This window comes from Mustela nigripes, chromosome 4 (assembly GCF_022355385.1).
Source record: "Mustela nigripes isolate SB6536 chromosome 4, MUSNIG.SB6536, whole genome shotgun sequence".
NCBI lineage: Eukaryota > Metazoa > Chordata > Mammalia > Carnivora > Mustelidae > Mustela > Mustela nigripes.
Genome location: NC_081560.1, coordinates 188,977,451 through 188,997,083, shown reverse-complemented (window position 1 = coordinate 188,997,083; position 19,633 = coordinate 188,977,451). Strand labels below are relative to the sequence as shown.

General features: G+C 53.3%; 1 protein-coding gene across 1 annotated transcript in view; it reads right to left on the bottom strand.

The window, feature by feature from the left end:
• Positions 1-18,479, bottom strand: part of MGMT (O-6-methylguanine-DNA methyltransferase) — a 277,476-nt gene extending 258,997 nt beyond the window's left edge. The window contains exon 1 of the mRNA XM_059395961.1: positions 18,378-18,479. The gene's annotated coding sequence lies outside the window, so the exon portion shown is untranslated. The remainder of the gene's footprint in view (positions 1-18,377) is intronic.
• Between the last annotated feature and the right edge of the window lie 1,154 nt (positions 18,480-19,633).

Here is a 19,633-nt window from a genome sequence, read left to right as displayed (position 1 = left end):
CTTGAGTGTACAGCGAGGAAGCCGTCCGAGATGTGCGCTGGAAGCCGCATGTGAGCGGGAGCGTAGCTGCCGTGGGTGACGGGCAAACACTGGGAAGAATCCAAGTGCCCGGGGACTAAACACCGACAAGGACACGAGAGAAGAGCCGCACGGTCCCACGCGAGATGCGGGGATGCGAACACGGCGTATGCACCACGCGCGGTGCAGACGGAATCCGGCGCGGAAGAAAGCAAGCTCGGAACACTCAGACCACATCATACGCTCTTCGTGAAAGTCAAAACGAGCCACACTAAATGTGGCTCCTTGAAAAGCAGCCCAGTAGACGGGAAAACGATGCACATCTAAAAAGCAAGGTAATGATAAACACAAACTTGGGAACAGGCCTCACTGCAGGTCGGGCCAGGACGGAAGAGGTGCAGGTGCCCTCCCCGGAGCGGGGTCGGTGCTTCTGAAACCAGAGAGAAGCTGGCCGAGGCCCTGAGCATCGTCCGTGCCTCATAGCGCACAGACCTCTCACGCACTCGTTGGTGTGTATCAAACAACACAAAATTTTAAAAGGAAAAAAGCAGGAAGGCAAGAGGAGAGGAGGCAGGGAAAGGAGAAAGAGAGGAGAAAACGTGCCGGAAAACCCCTATGATCACTTCACTACAGCAAGCAACGCTGAAGCCAAAATCCCGTAAGCTGGGTAAGTGACAGAACCTGCAGCGGTCCGTCTGGAGACGGGAGAGAGCTGAGGGCCTCTCCGCAGGGCTCGGTGCCGTGCGAAGAGAAACCTGCGTGACCTGATCACCACGGCCAGAAACGGTTCATTTCTGCTGCACGCTAGTGCGCTGTGCTGGTCCACGTGTGTGACGTTCACGTGTAACCCAGAGCTAGGTCCTTAACGCACTTGCCCCTACTTCTCCTACAGCCCTGAGACGTGGGGTCGCTGATGTGATCTGGCCGTTCATATACGGCAGGAGGCGCTGTGCTTGTTTCAGGGAGTACCCCGCAAGCATCGCGCAATCGTGACCGTGTGCGGTTCTCACACTCGTGAGCACAGCGGGAAGCGCACAGGCGGACCCTCCACCCAAACTGCGTGTCCCGCTGCAGGGCACGCGGTGAGTGTGCACGTGGCTGTGGGAGGGCGCAGCGCAAACCGCGAGGCTGGCTGTGTGCACTGAGCGGTTCACACTCGCTACCCGAGAAATCGGTGACAAAGGACAACCTCCACTGATGGACGTCTGCCACGCAGCATAGCCAAGAGCTCTCTAGACGGTCAGGAGGACAGCAATGTGGGGGGTTCGTGTTATCGCTGCTACTAAACTGAACTGATGAAGGTCTGCGCTGGCGACTCTCCACAGCTGTGCCGTGTGAGTCGGGCAGGGGCACAGCTCCTCTCCCGTCTGGTCTCCTCTTCCCCAGCATGAAAATGCCGGAATGACGGCCTTCAGCAGAGCGCGTGTCTAGTGAGCCCGCGCATTAGAAGCTGCAACAGTGACAAGGAAAACATAACCTGAGTTCAAAAGGCCCCTGATTTCCTCTGATTTCCCAATTCTGGTCCTCTCGGTATGGAGGTGAAATGGTCCTCCTTTGGAGTAAAAATACAGATAAACTTCTTTAAATTTCTTAACAGGGAGTCAACCCGTTTCTACCAGCTTAACCCAACACCTGGCACCTGGGACTCACCTATGCGTCATTCTGTCCACCCACCAGGATCTGGTGTGAGCAGAAAACACTGCCAAGGGTCAGAGGGCACGGGGACCAGCAGGCAGAGCAGCAACACGAGGGACAGCTCCGGCAGCCACTGGCAGCCGCCCCCCATCCTGTCCTGGCGCTCCTCCGTGGACTCGCACCGGACTCGTGGGCAGCACCCCCCCTGAGAAGGCCCCTCCCTCTATGCATTGCTCTCTGACCCTCTTCCACCCCCTTCCCGGTCAAGGAAGAGCACGGACGGCCCACCCGGACTGTCACTCTCAGTCCCCCAAACAACACGATCCCTTCAGTTTGAACTGAGGAGCCACAAGAAAACAAAGGAAAAGAACATCATGTAGAAGCCAAGCCTGCATTTGGGCATTCGAAAACGCCAACATCAAGTTGTCACTGTCCCTTACTTAAAACTTGGTGACAAATCCCTCCCACAGGTCAAGGTTTTCCTGTCCTCTCACGTCCTAATTACACAGTGAGCGCTGGGCAGCTCCACTCCCTTTCGCCACGGCCGTCCGTGCGCGCCGACGGGCTTCACCTGTGCTTGCGTGAGCTGGCCTCAGCCTAGGTTTCCTGGCATACTTGACCTTCCTAGTGCGTGGCTTTCTGGCAACCACAACTAACCAAATATAGCCAAGAAACAGAAAACAAACAGAAAGCCTCTGACAGAAGGCACAAGAGCTGACACAAAATCCATGAGCGAAAGTCACGGGCCCTGAGCCAGCCGGCCTGGGCTAAAACCATTGTCATCAATGTGTCCCCATGTTCAAGATAGAAGAAAACAAAAACATGCTAAGGGAATATATAAAAAAGGACCCCAATGGAACTTAGATGTGAAATACAGTATCTAAAAGGAGAAATAACACCCAGTGTGATTAACAGATTAGACACGACAGAACGGAGAAGCTTGTGACAATGAAGACAAAATAGTTTAAAAAATTATCCAGGAAGGGAAGAAAAGACTGCAGGATAATGAACAGAGCATCAGTAAGACAAGGAACAATATTAAGCAATCTGACACACATTAGAGTCACCCCAGAAAAAGGAAAAGGGCAGAAAAATATTTGAAAAAATATGAACTATTTCTTCAAATTGAATGAAAAAGTTACACTCACAGATGCAAGAAACTCATTGAAACCAAAGCATGAGAACATAAAGAGAAGTAAACTGAGGCACGTCGTTACCAAATTGTTGAAAAAAGGTGATAAAGAAAAACCCTGCAAGTGGTCAGAAGGGGGAAACAGGACAGTTTGCCAAAACCAGTAAAACAGAACGAGTGGAAGGACACTTGCCACAGAAACATGAAGGAAAGCAACCTGGAGTGCCATCTTAGTACCGAGCAAGGAATTTCAGAACGGAACTAGTCTTATGACGAAAGGCAGCCGTTTCATAAGGGTAAGTGGGTTAATTCACCAAGAGGAATAAAAATTTCAAATATGCACAAACCTAACGAAAACTCTGAGGCAGAGGAAGCACAGCTGAGCCCTGAAGGGGAAACTGAGAAATTCTACGCTATTGCTAACAAGTTACAGAACAAGGAGACACAGGACCTGAGCTACACGGTCAGCCCACCGGACCCGACGGACACGTAGAAGAACACTCTCCCCAACACCACAGAACATTCACCAACGTAGGTCATGTTCTGGGCCATGAAACAATTCTCAGTAAATTTAGGGCTGAAATCATAAAAAGTTACGTCCTCTGAGCACGAGGTTAAAAAAAAAAAACGGAAGATCAGCAACAGATACCAGAAAAATCCCTGACTATTTGGAACTGAAAAGACAGACTTCTAACTCAGCCTCACGTTACAGAAGGAATCAGAAAAAAACGGGAACACGCAGGGCACTCAGTGAAAGTAAGACAACGAGGCAGCCGTCTGCGGGACGCGGCTGCAGCGAGCTCACGCTGTGAGGGAACACGCTGCGCTGCGGGCCAACAGGACACAAGACCAAGGGCTCAAGTCAATGATCCAAGCTCCACCTGGGCCGGGGACAGAGAGAAATTAAACTAAAAGCAAAGGAAGCAGAAGAAACGAATAATAAAGGGAAGAGATCAGTAAAGAAGAAAAGAGAGCGGAAATCTATTAAAACAGGTTAGTTCTCTGAAATGGACAAACCACTAACCAGACCAATTAGAAAAGGAGAAGACACACAAATGACCAGTAACGGTAATAAAAGCAAGGACCTGACTTAAATCCCACAGACACTCAAAGGACAATAAGAGAATATTCAAATAACGTTGAGCCAATAAATTCAAACAACTGGGATGAAATGGCCAAATTCCTCGAAAACCACAAATTACCAAAAAGTCACTGAGGAAGAAAGAAATGACTTGAATAACACTCTGCCTGTGCATCGTTAACATCCTTCCCACAAACCTGCAGGCCAGCGCGGCCTCACTGGCAAACCCGTCACACGGTCAGAGGAAATGATATTAACAGCACGCGAACCGTTCCAGCAAGTAAGAGATGCCCGATCTCCCGCGCCTAGGGCTGCTCCAACTCCAAACCGGAAAGACCCTCCCAGAGAAGAAAGCTACGGGTCAGTATCCCCAGGAATCATGGACACACAAATCCTCAAACACGAAACAAACTGAGCCCAGCCAGCATGACGGTACCGATGCCGAGACATCCTAGCGGGGGCCTCCCGGAATGCGGGGCTGGTTTAACTCATGAAGGTCAAACCGTGTGTTCGGCACATGAACGGCACAAGGGAGACAACGTCCCCAGGGTGACAAGAGGCACCATGGAAAAGCTCAGCAAACACCACACTTCAGCGTGGAGAGGACGACAGAAACAGCCGTGAACACAGCTGGTGAAGAGTAAGCGGCAGTCCTCCTCCCCGCCCACTCCGCAAAGTCGGGGTCAAGGGGAAAAAGCCAGGTTCAAGCCAGAATGTCTGGATGAAGCAATCAAGCTTGGGGTCTTTATTCCACAGTCTCGACTGTTTTGGGTATTCCGGGCACAGGCGGGCAGTGCATGGGAGCACTCCAGCAGCAAGGTGGGGACCGTGGCTGGTCTGCAGGAACACACTGCGTGGCTGGGGAGCTCTTTGCACGAACCCGCCGACTTATCCGTGGAACACAAATTTACTTGTAGGAATGAGTAACGACCGACAGGTACTCAAACGTGGGTATCCGGCAGACATTTTCTCAAAGATAAACAAAGGGAGCATGTCACCGTAAGCGACGTATCGACAGTCCCTGCTGCTAATGGTAAGTGGAGAGCTTTAAGTGATGATCACAGCTCTGGGAGACTGGCACCCAACACCCAGACTTAGCCTCCCCATCCGAAGGGTGTTCTAAGGAGAAAGGCAGTGGTAGCAGCGGGCACGGGTTTCAATACTGCATCATGAGACCGGCCAGCGTTTGGAAGCTGTGCGTAAATCAGCAGACTGGTATTTTCCAAAGACCAAAGAACGATGTAACAAGATCATTCAAGGTGCAAGACACACCAATCAACTTCCACGTACGGGAGTACAAAAAGCTCACTAAGGGCTCAGATGCCGCCCAGCGAAGATCCTTCAAGAAACTAGTACTTGTTGAGTTCTGACACCATCTTACAGGATAGCCACGTGACCTGAAAAAGCTATGGAAATGCCCTTCCTTACCAGTTACTTATTGTATGAAGCCAGACTCTCTTGATAAGCTTCAGCCCCAACACACCACAGCAGACAGGGCCAGGAGCAGGGGTGAGACCCTCCCTTCTATGAATCCCGGCATTGCGAAGACGTGGGACAAAAGTAAATCAATACTGCTCATTTCACTGTTTTTATGGAAAAGTTACTTTTCATTTAAAAATGTGTTATTTACATTAAAATGTAGCAGGTTTATTATTGCCTGAATGAATTAATAAATAGTTTTAAATTTTTCAACATTAACTTCTAATGTGGTGAATTTGATGTATGACTCACAGAAGTTCTCTGGGATCTCCAGTAAGTTTTAGGACTGCAGAAAGTCTCTGAAACCAGATCCCATGAGCCCACTGGTGTGGAGGGAAGAGTCCAGACACCCGGTAGGTCCTACCCCACCTGCTGTCTTGACCCCCTGCAACCCAAGGGCCTTTGAGGCCCTAATGCCTCCATTTGCAAATAGGAGGCAAAACAGAGGAAAACCCCGTATTCTCTGACATCCAGAGCACAACCAGAGGAACATCAGAGGAAAATAACTACTTTCCCAGCTTTCTCAATGCTTTCTACTACCTCTACCTCTCCCACCACCTGTACAAACTTTTCCATAAAAATTTGATTAAATCTCTCCAGGAGACTTCCTTACAAAGCTGCACTAGAGAATGTATCATTATTTCAGCTTAGAGCTGGAAACAAGTGTAGCAAGTCAGTGTATGAATACAATTCCATATGAAAACATTTAAAATACATTAGATTTTTGGTCAAGATGAAAGACCAAAAAAAAAAAAAAAAAATCAAGCAATCTATTCTAATTGGGTTCCCATGGTAACTGTACAATTGGGTTTTTCAATATAACATCCCAAAGGCCCAATGCACACTTGTAAAATATACTTCAAACAGCCTGAATTGTTTTTACATCACGGCACTCCCAGGAAGATCAATTACTGTCCGTCCCCGCCCTGACTATTAGTGGCAGGACACGTCAACCACGTTAACACTGCCTGCCGCATTAACGAAAGTCATATAAGGAGCCCCACATACCACAATCACTGTGCAAAACTAATCACACGCTTCAGATTCATCACCCCCGGCCCGGGTAATAATCCCGTACCACTGTTGTCACAGAACCATGTTTACGAAATGTACAAAATTGAGCCCAGCTACATGCCGCACCATTATGCCTCTCTTATTGATTTCCAGGATAAACAGAATCAATCATTAATAATTACATTATAAGATGGCCCTCAAGGTTAATCATATTCTTAGAGACTCTCACTATGGAATTAAACAACAAACATAGCTGTGCTAATAAATAAATAAATAAAACATAACTGAGAATTCAAATCCACATTTTAAATATTAACAGGATGATAAGAAGCGCAGCACACTCCATCAGCCGGGATTCCAGCTTCTCCCACGTTGGACCGCAGTGGTCTCTCCCTGCCCAGCAGCATTCTGGGGGCACGGTGCTGGGGGCTGGCCCATGTGGCAAGGCCACGGAGGCAAAATTCATTACGTAAAAGTTTGCAACTTGAGTTTTCTTTGCAACCGGCATAAAAATCTGTCCATATTTGATGCCTTCTGCAGATCTACACCCCATAGCACAATCTGCTCGGGGAGAAGTAAATTTAACAATGTCCTACCTTTCTAGGTCCCCCCATCAATGTCCACAGATGTAACACAGGCCAATCTGATGCAAGTGCAGGCCAGCAACTGTCAGTGAGAAATGCCTTGCTAGGTCCCCAACTCAACAGAGGCCTCCAAAAACCCTGAAAGACAACTGACATGAAAAGTAGCAAACCGAATGATTCTTAGAATTCTAGCTGGTATCCAACAGGATGGCCCCATGCTGCTCCTTGATCTGGGCAAGACCAGAGACTGAACTTACCAATGTCAAGAAACAAACAAACAAACAACCTGTACAAAATCCCAAATAGCAAATCTAGGCTAGTTCCCCAACCCTATCAGGCCTAAGAATCCCGGTCGCCCCGCACTTACACCAGACTCTCCTGACACCTGCCGCTTGCATCCGAGCTTGGGAGCCTTGACAGTATCCCAGAACACAGGCACCCAGGGCCGCAGCACTCCCAGGCCTGCCAACAGTCCAGCAGCGCTCTCGGCATGTCTTGCCTAACTTGCCACTCCCCGTTCTGCAACATGTGGGGTCCCTGGTAGTAAGATGAATATCTTGTTTCTGTTTATTCTGTTTTCTGCTACTTTATACACACTCACACCTTTGGGGATGCCAGGAGCTAAACCTGAGAACCATCCTACGCGACTGTCTCATTACAAGCTTGCCCTCATCCCCAAATCCGAATTTATACACAAGCCCCCAGTAAGTTTTGTGCTTTTGAAGTAACCAGTCTGCTCTTTACCCATGTATTAGCCATAATACAATACCACAGGCTACATGGCTTAAATGGAGATTTATTATCTCAGGGTTCTGGAGGCTGTGAAGTCCACGATCAAGGTTCCGGCTGACTCTATGTCTGGTGAGGGCTCGTTTCCCAGCCTGCAGATGGCTGTCTTCTCCCCTATGCCCTCAAATGGTAGGGACCAGAATGGGCTGGGGGGAGCAGAGGGGGAGGGCCCAGGAGGAGGGAGGAGGGAGAGAGCACTGTCTCCACGATCCTGCTGAAGAACGGCCCCACCTTATGACCCTGTTTCATCTTCATTACCTCCTAAAGGCCCTTCTCCAAATACAGTCACGGGGGTTAAGTATCAGCATGTGAATTCAGGGAGGACACACTCAACCCTTGGCTGGGCCTTCCATCAAGTACAAGCCCACACGGGCCTTGGAGGGCTTCTCATACAGAACTCCAGCATCGAGAGATGAAATCACCGCCAGGAAAACAGACATCTGAGTGAGTGTGTGGGCCTGAGGCACTGGAAGGACTCAGAGAGCAGCTGTGTTTGGGCTGGGTCAGCAGAGGGGGCTCTGGGAAGAGGGGCTGGCGTCTCCCACCCACCCACTCGCACAGCAAGGCCTGGTGCACAGGCTTCCAGACACAGTGCCAGAACAGATGTGCATGGCCATTGGGCTGAAAGTGGATTCGAGATGGTCCCACAGGCTCATTCCATCCGGGATCTGGGCGGGCAGGAGGACTGACCCGGGAGCATCTGTAGACCCTTGCCTTCAGCAGAAGGAGGAAGACATGGTCAGCGGCTGACTCTCCCTGGTCTTATGCCTGGTGTGGAGGTTCCATTGTCTGGGATCTGCCTAAGCCAATACCCTGCGTCAGGCACCTGGCCTCGTTCTGTGTGGGGTGAGGCATTCCCCAGAAGCTTCCCTGGTGCCCTCAGGAACTAGGGGACTATGTCGGGCCTGGGAGGCCAAGCAACTGAGGTCACAGCAACAAGCCAGGCAGCTTCTGCCTCAGTGGTGCAGGAAGGGAGGTCTGAAAATCCCCACCATCGAAACCCAGAGCCCTTGAGCACTTGGCTCCAAACCTCAGGAGGCAGCTTTGAGTCTGAGAGCCGGACAGAGGGGCCAGTACTCACCTGGCTTCCCAGAGATGACGCTCTGGTCTAGGTAAACTCCACGTGGCCTGAGGCCAGTGCTCTATTAGCGAAGAACCCGGACGGCTCAGTCAGTTAAGCATCCGGCTCTTGATCTCAGCTCGGGTCATGATCTCAGGGTCATGAGTTCAAGCCCCATGTTCAGCTCCAAAAAAAACAAAACAAACAAAAAACCAAAAAATCCAGACCAGAAACACAAGCACCCAACAATCAAAACAGACCAGCAACCTGGGTGGCCACGAGCTGGCTTCTCAGTGAGCAAGTGGGACTTCCTGCAGGAATCCCGGTCACCACCGAGGCACAACACATGCTCGCTGCTAACACGAAATCTGCCGGAAACACTTAATCTGGCCATCACAAAAGAAGATTTAACTAACCCATCCAGGAATCCAGCCTGTCTTAATTGTCCTGATACGCGCTGGCTGGTAGGAGAGCCGCCCTGGGCTCGGAGAAGGCGTCCTGGCAAGAAACCTCACCAGGCAGAAAAGGAAAATCACTCAGGATATCAGAACCAAAAGCTCCACAAGTCCTTCTGGAGAGACCAACAGTCCAGACGATTCCGCAAGAACTGCAATGGTGATCTCAGTCCAGAAGGAAATGTTCTGATTACGCGCATGGCAAAAAAACAAAACAAAACAACAACCACAAAACAAGCAAAAAAACCCCCCATAACAAACAAACAAACAAAAAAAGCAAAAAAAAAAACCCACCAAAAACAAATTAAAAAAAAAAAAAAAAAAGCTAAGAGGACATTTTCAAAGCCCATATTTTTTTGTAGGAAAAACAAAAGCAACATGAAGTACTGACCATAGCGCAAGCCCCACATGAATTCAAGCTATTAGGAGAGCAGCAGCCGGGACGTCACCATGGCTCCTCTCCAGCCCCCAACACCCCAGCTCACCCAGGACCTCCCGGGTTTAGCCCGGAAAGTGGGTGTCCCGGGAAGCCACTGGTCATCCAGGACAGACAGTACACAGAGCTCTCCAAGAGCCCGCCCTGCTGGTGGGCAGAAGATGACCTTTCCAGGGGTTGACTACAGCCAAAAGGATGAATAATGCTGAACCTTAAGAACATTTACTCCATTTCAGAACCTGCGTATTTGTCCTGACAGTTCTTGGAACAAATTTCAAGAGCAGCATCAGAGGAGCAGCGCCCCGCCAGCTCCCTGTTGGCGCGGTGGGGACCGCGCCCCGCCAGCGCGGGAGACGGATGGGCCGGGGCAGGCGCGCCAGGCGCTCTTCAGCAGACACGCTGGCGCAAGGCTCCGCATCCATCTGACTCGACAGCTTAATCTGATGATAACACAACGGTGACAGAAACAAATTTTTCTGCACAATAAAGAATAGCACACATGGGCTTTTCTTGGGATAGCTAGCTAAATTCAGTAACTTTTGGAAATAGATCATTTCTTTTCTTTGCCCATTATTCTAGGAACTTCCACTTGAGTGTGAAAAGCCTTACTAACAAGAGTGGCTGCAAACAGAACACGGTTCTGATCAGCGCTGTGCTCGGGACCTGTGCATCCTGGCCCCCAACCCCAGCCCCCCCGCAGGAGCAGAGCCCAGTGACGGCACTACACAGAACACGGTTCTGATCAGGTGCTGTGCTGAGGACCCCTGGTTCCCCGCCCTCGCCCCCCGATGTCACTTTGTAACCATGACAACTTCAGGCCATGTAGGCTTCACGGCCGCATTTCTAGGACCTCGGCCAGGTGGTTGTCACCAGTGTGGAGTACACAGCCGGCGCAGCCAGGCGGCCTCGACGCACCTCGTCCTTGACTCCAGGCAGACCACCGGTGCCTTTCCGTCTGTCCCTACAGCACGCCAGCCGGTGGCCTTCCCGAACCCCCCCGGCGGCGCAGCCCAGGCCTCCCTCCACAAAGCCACCTACCTCTCATGGCTCACGGCCCCCTCGCAAGTCCCTGTCCCTGGGGGGGCCTTCTCCAACCTCCTTCAACCACTGGCTCCCCCCAACCACGGCCGCCCTCACCTGGGCGCACCGCCAGAAGCGCTGAGAACCTAAAACAGAGCCCCTGGCGGGCAGGCCGGCTCCCCGCCCGAAGCCCCAGCAGGTGACCCCCACGGGGGCTCAGACGGGGGCACACCCTGAGGACACCGGCAGGCAGAAGGCTGTGGGGTCTTTACCGAAGACCAGGCGCACGCTGTCCCCTCGGTCCGCATCCTGGAGTGACTGCCCACCCGGACCCGACAGGTGGCTTCAAGCTCCCACCAGCACTTGCGGTCACGTACCGGTCCCCCCGCGGAGAACGGGCCGGGGCGGCTGTGCCGTGAATGAGCCCCCCGCGCCCCGCTGACATTTCTGCCCGGGCGAGGTTACAGAAGGCAGCCCCCACTCCAGAACCCAAATGCCAGCACGACAGAGAGGGTTTATTTACCCTTCCAAGGCCAGATGGTTTTCTCTAACGTCCCCGAGATGTTAGAGTCTGTGAGTAAGAAGCATACACACCACACGTTTTTCCTTTCTCACTAAACAGTTCATTCTCAACAGTCATCTTCCAGGACCTCCTCCCTCACCGCAGGGCGCTCCGTCAGAAAGCCCTACAGGACCCCTAGGCTTCCCACAAACGGTCCCCACGCCACCTCGGACATGATGCCCGTGACTGCACTTCGCCACCCCGACCTTTCCTCCCTCCTGCCTGTCATTCCTTCCTCCCCAGCAGAGGACTCAGTGGCCCCCACTCACAAAGGTCCCAGGGCCAAGGCTCAGAGAAAACAGTCCCCTTCCTGGCGGGCCTCCTGCTCACTCTGGGTCTCCTCTCTAGCCCCGACTCCCACCCCTCCTCCCGCCGAGCCGCTCACAGGCCCGCCTTCATCCCGGAGCCACGCTCCTACGGCTCAGCCCGCAAAGTCCCGCCCATGGGCCACTTGGACAGACCTTAGGAGTCTCTGTACAAACGCTGGAATCGGGAGCAAGTCCACGGCCCGTCGGGACTGAGGGAGGCACGTGGCTGAAGTCCGGAACCCAGCCTGGCCCTCAGGGAGCTCGCCCCCCTTCTCCGGCACCCACACGACGGTGCTCCCGCTCTCAAACATCGCACAGGGTGTACAGGGACGCCTTCGACGTGGTCTCGCCGTGTCCTGTGTTCAGCCCTGTACTAGGGGTGTGCGTACGGGGAGGTTCAGAACATGTAAGTTTGGACACATGGGTATGCACGGATTTATGCCACATCTCGCCCCCAGAAGGACTTGTGCCATTCCTCCGCCTCACCCCTGCAAAGGCAGCACGGCACAGCGTGGGGCTAATACGGAGCTCCGCTCCTAGCCTGCAAGCCCTCGGCAGGCCACTCAGCCTCCCCCAGAGCCCGTCTCCTCATACACAAAACAAACTGACGGTGTCTCTGTCATCCTGGGAGCCTGAGGATGGAGAAGTCCATCTGTGCTAAGCCGCTGGCTCAGTAAGCCCTCAGGAAGCGCTGGCGTCAGCAACAGCATTACCGTGCTGGCGGGAACCTTCTGGAACTTGACTACCTAACTCTACCGGGCTAAACCAGAAGAGGGTAAAGAGACATGCACACAAATTACTGTGGATTTTCTATTTTTGACAGAGCTGACCTCAGGATTGTCCCACCCCCTGCTACTGTGGTGGGAACAGTCACACACGGGAAAATGCTGTCCTGTGCTGGTGTCCCTACTGGGTCCTGAGCCCTGCCAGTGTCAGACTTGGTGTGTCGTCCTTCAGCACATTCTTACAGATTGACAGATGACTCCGGGGCCGCGGGAGCCTGGCAAGCCCACCAGGCACATACCTGCCGAGCCCACCGGCCTGCTCCCAGCCCACGTGGCACAAGCCTGCTGTGGGCATGGCACACGGAAGCCCACAGTGCTGCCAACTGAGTGGGAAACGCCTCGACATCAGCCACCTCCGTAGCTCGCACAGTGTCAGCGGGGAGAAAATGGAAAGTGGCCGCAGAGGGAACCACCTCCTAGAGACGACAAGAATTGGAGAAACCTAGCTGATGAGCTCTGGGCCGCATCCCGCTGCAGACCAGACAGAAGGCCACGAGCCCCTGGAATCACAGACATGTGGAGGTGGAACCCTGCAGCCAAGACTCCGGCACCAGCCCTGCCTCCTCCGAAAACCAGCTGGTGGCTCCGAGCAAACAGACGTCAACTGTCGCTGTCATTCGGGGCTCACCAGGGCCCAGTGTGGTCTGCAGACAGGACTCCCTCCGAACAGGCGATAGCGGCCCTATGGATGGCAGCATCCTTTTCCCTATCTGAGGGGAAACCGCGATTCAGAAAAATAGAGTAAGTTTACTCAAGGTCATATAACCACGTCCAAAGAGGCCGTCTTGTTACTGGAAGCGGCACGCTTACCCCTGTGCGTGCTGCCCCACAGGGGAGCCAGGGTCATCTGTGCATCTAGAAAACAGGGATGCCGGCTGGGCTGGAGGGAAACCAGGACTTCTGTTTGGCTCCTTCCTCCCCCTCTTCCAAGTACAATCTCATTCCCACATGGGACTGTGGTTCAGACTAAGACTCCTCCCCAGGCAGTGCTTCACGATTTTTGATTCATGCGCTTATACTCTCCAGGTAGACAGTCTAGGCGTGATATTGCCATCAGCCCGATGGGGAGGCAGCTTGGGGTTTAACCTTTGCTTTAAGTCCCCCAACTCGGTGGAGCACCGGGGTGGCTGGGTGAGTTAAGCACTTGACTCTTCATGCTCTCAGGGTGATGAGATCGAGCCCTGCTTTGGGCTCCGCACTGGGCACAGAGCCTGCTTGAGTTTCTCCCTCTCTCTCTCTCTCTTGCTCTATAAAACCCCAAAACAAACAAACAAACAAAAAATAAAGTCGCCTAACTAGCAAACGGAACCACCCAAGTCCCTCCCCTTATTCTGACACCACTCAGGCCCCGTTGAAATAAAACTCAACTCAGTTCCACAGAAACACACTCAGTTGTGTATTTGAAAATGAACCCTCAGCTGAAACCGTGAAAATGCTTCTACCCACACAGGGAGAAAAGCAACACCAGCCAGTCAGAAGGAAAGACGGGAGTGAAATATAATATGGCCGTCCATGCTTAACGTTTGTTTGTTAAAAGTAATGCCAAAGTTTTGGTAACATCTGCATCTTCTGTCATAACCACAAGACCGAAAACTGTACGCTACGATAACATGTTAGGTTTGCAATCTGAAGAGATTCACATGTCCCTCAGGAGTTACAAAGCCGTACACAGATCCATAAGCACAAGCGACGGAGAACAACGTTGCCGCAAACGGATCCTTCTGGAAAGAGAGCTCCGGAGCTCACCTGGGCTAGAGCATCATTATCCTCAGCCATCCCAAAGATTTCTCAAGAGATGCTCAAACATTAGGGTCCCTAGAATACCCTGGGAAGCTTGCAAATACACAGTTCCACAGGTTCTGACCCCATAGGTCTGACAAGGAGCCCTGTAATCTTCCCTTATATATATATATATATATATATATATATATATATATATATATATATATTATTATTATTTGTCAGAAAGAGAGAGAGAGGGAGAAAGCGAGCACAGGCAGACAGAATGGCAGGCAGAGGCAGAGGGAGAAGCAGGCTCCCTGCCAAGCAAGGAGCCCGACGTGGAACTCGATCCCAGGACTTTGGGACCATGACCTGAGCCGAAGGCAGCCGCCCAACCAACTGAGCCACCCAGGCGTCCCATAATCTGCCGTTTTTAACCAGCACCTTCAGTAATTCTGAGAGCAGCAGGGCTCAGACCACTGTCAGAGAAAGCCGATCTGCTACGGCCCATGCAGAGCCCGCTCCAAGGACAGCAACGGATCCCACACTCCAGTGGCGGCTCCTAATAATGACCCCAAACAAACGGGTCAAAATCTGAAGGTAACACCTTTGGTCCCAACTTTTAGCCCTTTTGACAGGGGAGTAAACTGTAGTGGCTAGCAATTTAAAACAAACAAGAATTAACCACCAGTTACTTATTAAATTCCAACATTTCTCCGTCCCATCCCGTGTTCTGCCACGATTCAATTCTCTCTCCTCACTCATCCTGGTACCTCTCACCACGCAGGGCTGGAGTTGCCCCGTCTGTCAGTAAGGTAAGAGTTTTCTAAACTACTCTCCATATGACTCAATTTGTCAGTAAAAACTGCCACCAGCGCTGTGCTTGCAGAAAAATGTCCATAAATGCATTATTGCGACTGGCAGATCGATGTCTATAATAAAAACAAATAGATTTAACAAGTGCCTGCTTTTATGAGTGGTGCCATTGGCGGACTGTGCGTTCAGTGTCACCCCCAGACTTCTGGGAACGGGCCAGAGAGCTCGGCCCGGATCCCCTGCTGACTTCACAAGTGCTGCCGGTAGGAAATTATTCTAACAAGACAATCTTCGAAGTAGCAGAGTGAACATACGAGGCATTTATAACTCTCTCTCAATCCCTTTCATGGTGCTGCACAGACACGGACAACAAGTTTAGCGTCTGTAAGGAAATGTTTCTGTGGAACTTTTAACTGGTTTTACTACCGCTGTATCACAAGCCTAAGTTTACTCCAGGAGCGGGGGACAGGGACAGGAGGCCTGCCTCCCTGGAGAACATGAAAACAACTTGTATCGAGAATGAGTCTCCGCATTTAAAGCGTAGCCGGTAGTGTCACTGCTGTGTCAGTGGCCCCTGGGGCTGCCTCCTTATTTAGTTAGCTCACTAAGGCAGACGTCAGGCGCACGGCTGCCCCACATGGGCCTCGCTGCCAGGGAGAGTCTGAGCACCTTGGCGAGACACTGTGACCAATTTACATGGAAGCCCCATCTGCCAAAACCACTCGGATTCCTTCAAAGGTTACAAAAGGTCACAAAATGATTTATTCTTCTTCTTGGATGATTCATTTTAATAGCTACACACAGGAATAAGTCATTCACTGCACTGCTATGTTCACTCTACGGTTTTCCCCAAACCTTGTACCCTACCCCTGCCCCCATCTAAGCTCTTTATTATGAAACTTTTTTATATCAAAAGGAAATGACTCTTGCACTGACCAGCAAATATGCACTTGTCACCCAAAGGCCACAGAACACACACCTGGCGGTACTTTGTCTGCAACACTGGGTCTCAACCTTCCATCTACCTTTGCCCAAGACAGGCCTCCAGAGCTAACAGAGGGGAAAAATGCATCCTGGGACCCACAGGAAAACCAGCTCTCCTGCACAGCTCAAACCCCTGCTCCCATGCAGACGAGCACACATACTTTCACTTTAAACCGGGAATGGGGTGCCGTTGCGTGTGCTCGCTCGTCTGCATAAATGAGAAGGTTGACAGGGAACCCACTCACGCCCAGTGGGAATGTTATGATTTACATGTTCCCGATTTTTACAGCTTCAGGTTTGGGGTGACATTCTGAGATAAATCCCAAGCTCTTTCAGAAAGCATCTGCACCAGAAGCTACCTACCCCAGGAACAAGAAACCTATCAGGAAGGACTAGGACAGTAGCCAAATGAGCTCAGGGCCTTTCAGAGACTGGGACCCCAACCTACATGTCTGCAGGGACCAGAGACATGCTAGGAAGTCAAAACCCTCAGGGTAAGTTGACCTACAAGAGGAATTTGATAGTTAAGTAGTTCGGTAAGGTCCGAGTGGAGTATAAAAACAAACCTGACAATAACCTTAACACGTGACTACAGCAAATGAGCATTCAGAAAATACTGTTTTGCTTCCATGTTTTTTCTATTAAGGAGACTGTACTACAAACTGAAAAGAGCCTCGAGGCTGAAAACAGCGAGTTGGAATAGAACCGCATTGATGGTCTGAATCCGTGGCTTCCAGGTGTCCTCGGCAAAACGAGAAAACTCAAGGCAGCTGGGGAAGTTTACTGAGCAGCACACTGTCGGGGTCCTGAGACGGGAGGAGCAGAGGAGAGAGGAAACTGCAGAACGCCGGGGAGGCCCCCTTCTCCCTCGGGCCCCACCACCCTCTCTTCCCACATGGACAGACGAGGCCCGCGTCCATATCCCGGCAAAGGAGACTGTGGGGACAGAAGGCCCAGGTGAAGGGTCCAAGTGAGACCCCAAACCAGAGGACAAGAAAGGTCTGAGAATCTCCACTGAACAAGAGTGAGACGGTCCTAGCGTGTCCACATCTAGCGCTTTGCTCTCTAAACCTCCCTCGCCAGCAGGGGAGGCGTCTTAGAGCAGGGTCTCGTAGCTCCAGAATCTGGCTGTGACAGTACAGGTTTGCTTTAATGAGACGTGCATTCACGTGGAAAAGCTGCCGTACTCTACAGCTCTGTACTGGAGGCCCAGCTGACCCCGCCCGCATACCGTACCGGACTCTACTACTCAAATTCCAGCTCAAAACAAGAACCCAGGAGGAAATGCAACACTTGCCAGAACAAGGCCAAGTCTCCTTTGCTACCAGCAGACTCTGGACCTCCCCAAGTGTGGACATGGTGTGACCTGCCTTCAGGACGATGTGTCTGAGCTAACAGTCTGAACTCACTGCTGCTGGGGGTGGCAGGGCTGGGGAGGAGAGCTCTGACACTGCTTCCTTAAAGTTGTGTTGCCCCCTGCATGCTTTTGTCTCTGTGTCTTCTGCACCTCTGTGTTTTACCCATCGAAGGACTTGGAAACAACAAAGCTATCTCTTCATCATATGTCTTTCGGTGATGGAGAGGACGGCCTGCCTTGGACACTCTCCAGACTCCTATTTAAATAGTCCAATTCTCCGTTCCTTATGTGCAACAGTGTCTTGTTCGGCCACAACAGAGGTGACCCCTCCTGGACAAAGCAGCCTCCTTCTGCATGATGGCTGCCCACCGAACCAACCGCTATGCTCGCATCTACAAAATGGGCCTCCAGGCACAAAGCCAAGTACCGAGCAGAGGTCTTGGGAGCCAAGACCATTCCGAGGTCTCGGGAAATGCAGAGGCCAGGCCGGGAGGGAGCGAAGTGCGGTTTCGAACACTGCTCTGCTGTAGGATCCACACGTGGGGATTATGGCGCCCAGCGCAGTAAATGGCTCTCAGACTCCCACTTGTTCACCCTAAGTGTTTACAGAGGCAATTAGGGCGAAACGAACACAAACACCAGCCATGATAATGAGGCCCCAGAATGGGGTCCTCCTCCGGCGCTGCCTTAAGCTCGGGCAGGACGGGTGGATTTCTGCACCAGAAGTAGGCGAAAGGCTGGTTACTGCAAGGAAGGGCCGGCGGAGGCCCTCGGGAAGCTTCCTGCGAACAGAAGGCGGAGGGCGGCCCCAGGCGCTGGTCGGCAGGGCAGGGCAGAGCCTTGCGCAGGGACAAGGTCGAAGGTGTGGGCCAACCCGAGGTGCGGTGCGGCGGCCAGCAGCCCACAGTGGGCCGCGGTCACCGCCGCGCAACGTGGTCCAGGGGCCCCAGGCCAGGGGTAGGCGGGCCCAGCCTGGGCGCACCTGGGCGCACCTGGGCGCACGTGGGGCCTGGGCGGAGCGCGCAGGCGGGGGGCCGGCCCCACAGCTACGGCGCTGCCCACGGAACCACAGGCTTCAGAGGACGGCCCATCCTCGGAAAGGCCCGACTTCTGCGGGAGGGCGGCAACCCAGACACTCACCGCGTCGCCCAGGCCGCAGACCCCGAGGAGCTGAGAGCGCGGAAAATCCAAGCGCCACAGGAGCCCGCGCGCGCCTGGGCACGTCCGGGGCGCGGGGGCGGGGCCGGCACGGCCGGGGGCGGGGCCGGGACGCTCTGGGGGCGTGGCCTTGGTGGGCGTGGCCTGGGCGGGACGGAAGCGCGGCCGGGGCGCGGGAAGCCGAAGCGCGCAGGGGCGGGGCCCAGATGGGGCGTGGCCAGGAAGTGCGGGAAGCGGGACCGGGGCGGAGGCGGGGCCGGGGCGGAGGTGGAGCCGGGGCGGAGGCGGGGCCTAGGCGGGACCGAGGCGGAGGCGGGGCCGAGGCGGAGGCGGGGCCGAGGCGGAGGCGGGACCGAAAGGGCGGGGTGGGGCTGGGCCCGCGAGCGTTCCCCGGGGCCGGAGCATGCCCAGTGCCGCGGCGCCCGGGCGGCCCCTGATCCGCGCAGCCTCGCTGGCCGCGTGGCGCCGCCCTGTCGCGGTCTTGCGGCGGGCGGTGGGGCGTGGGGGGCGCCGCGCGGGGTGCGCCCACTAATCCTGTTGCTGGTTCTGCCCTGCGGGGCCGCGGTCCGGAGCGCGGACTGCCTGCCGGGGCCTCCCAGAGGGCAGGGCCCGACAGGACTCCAGGCACCGTCCGGGTGATGCTCCAGCAGAGGGGCCTGGGGTTAGTCTCCAGTGCCTGCGGTCAGAGGCGGCCGTGCAGGGCCCTTCAGGTCCTGGGGATCACCAGGACACACCCAGATTCCCGGGCCCTGGCAGCCAGGCCAGTCTCAGATGCTGTTGAGCGAGCACACGGGTGCCAGGCCCTGCTTGGGGCTGTGTGGACGCTATTATGGTTGAATTGTGCTCCCGCAGAAGGATGTGTTGGAGTCCTAACCCCCAGTACTCAGAAAGTGACCTTATTTGGAGACAGGATCTTTACAGAGGTAACAAATAACCATGAGTCATTAGGCCAGGCCCCTAATCCCAGTACGACTGGTGTCCTCGTAAGTAGAAGGCCAGGTGAAGGCGGACGCAGGGAGAATTCTGAGATGAAGGGTGCCAAGCGATGCATCCCCCCGAGGGGAGCCTGGGATAAGAGAGGCGTGCCCAGCATCCGTCCCTAGAACCTTCGGTGGGAGCAAGGCCCTCTCCACACCAGACTCCAGGGCTCCAGAGCTATGAGACAGTACGTGTGTCTTCTTTCTGGACACCCATTTTGTAGCACCTTTTATGGCAGCCCCAGGAAATACCATAGACAC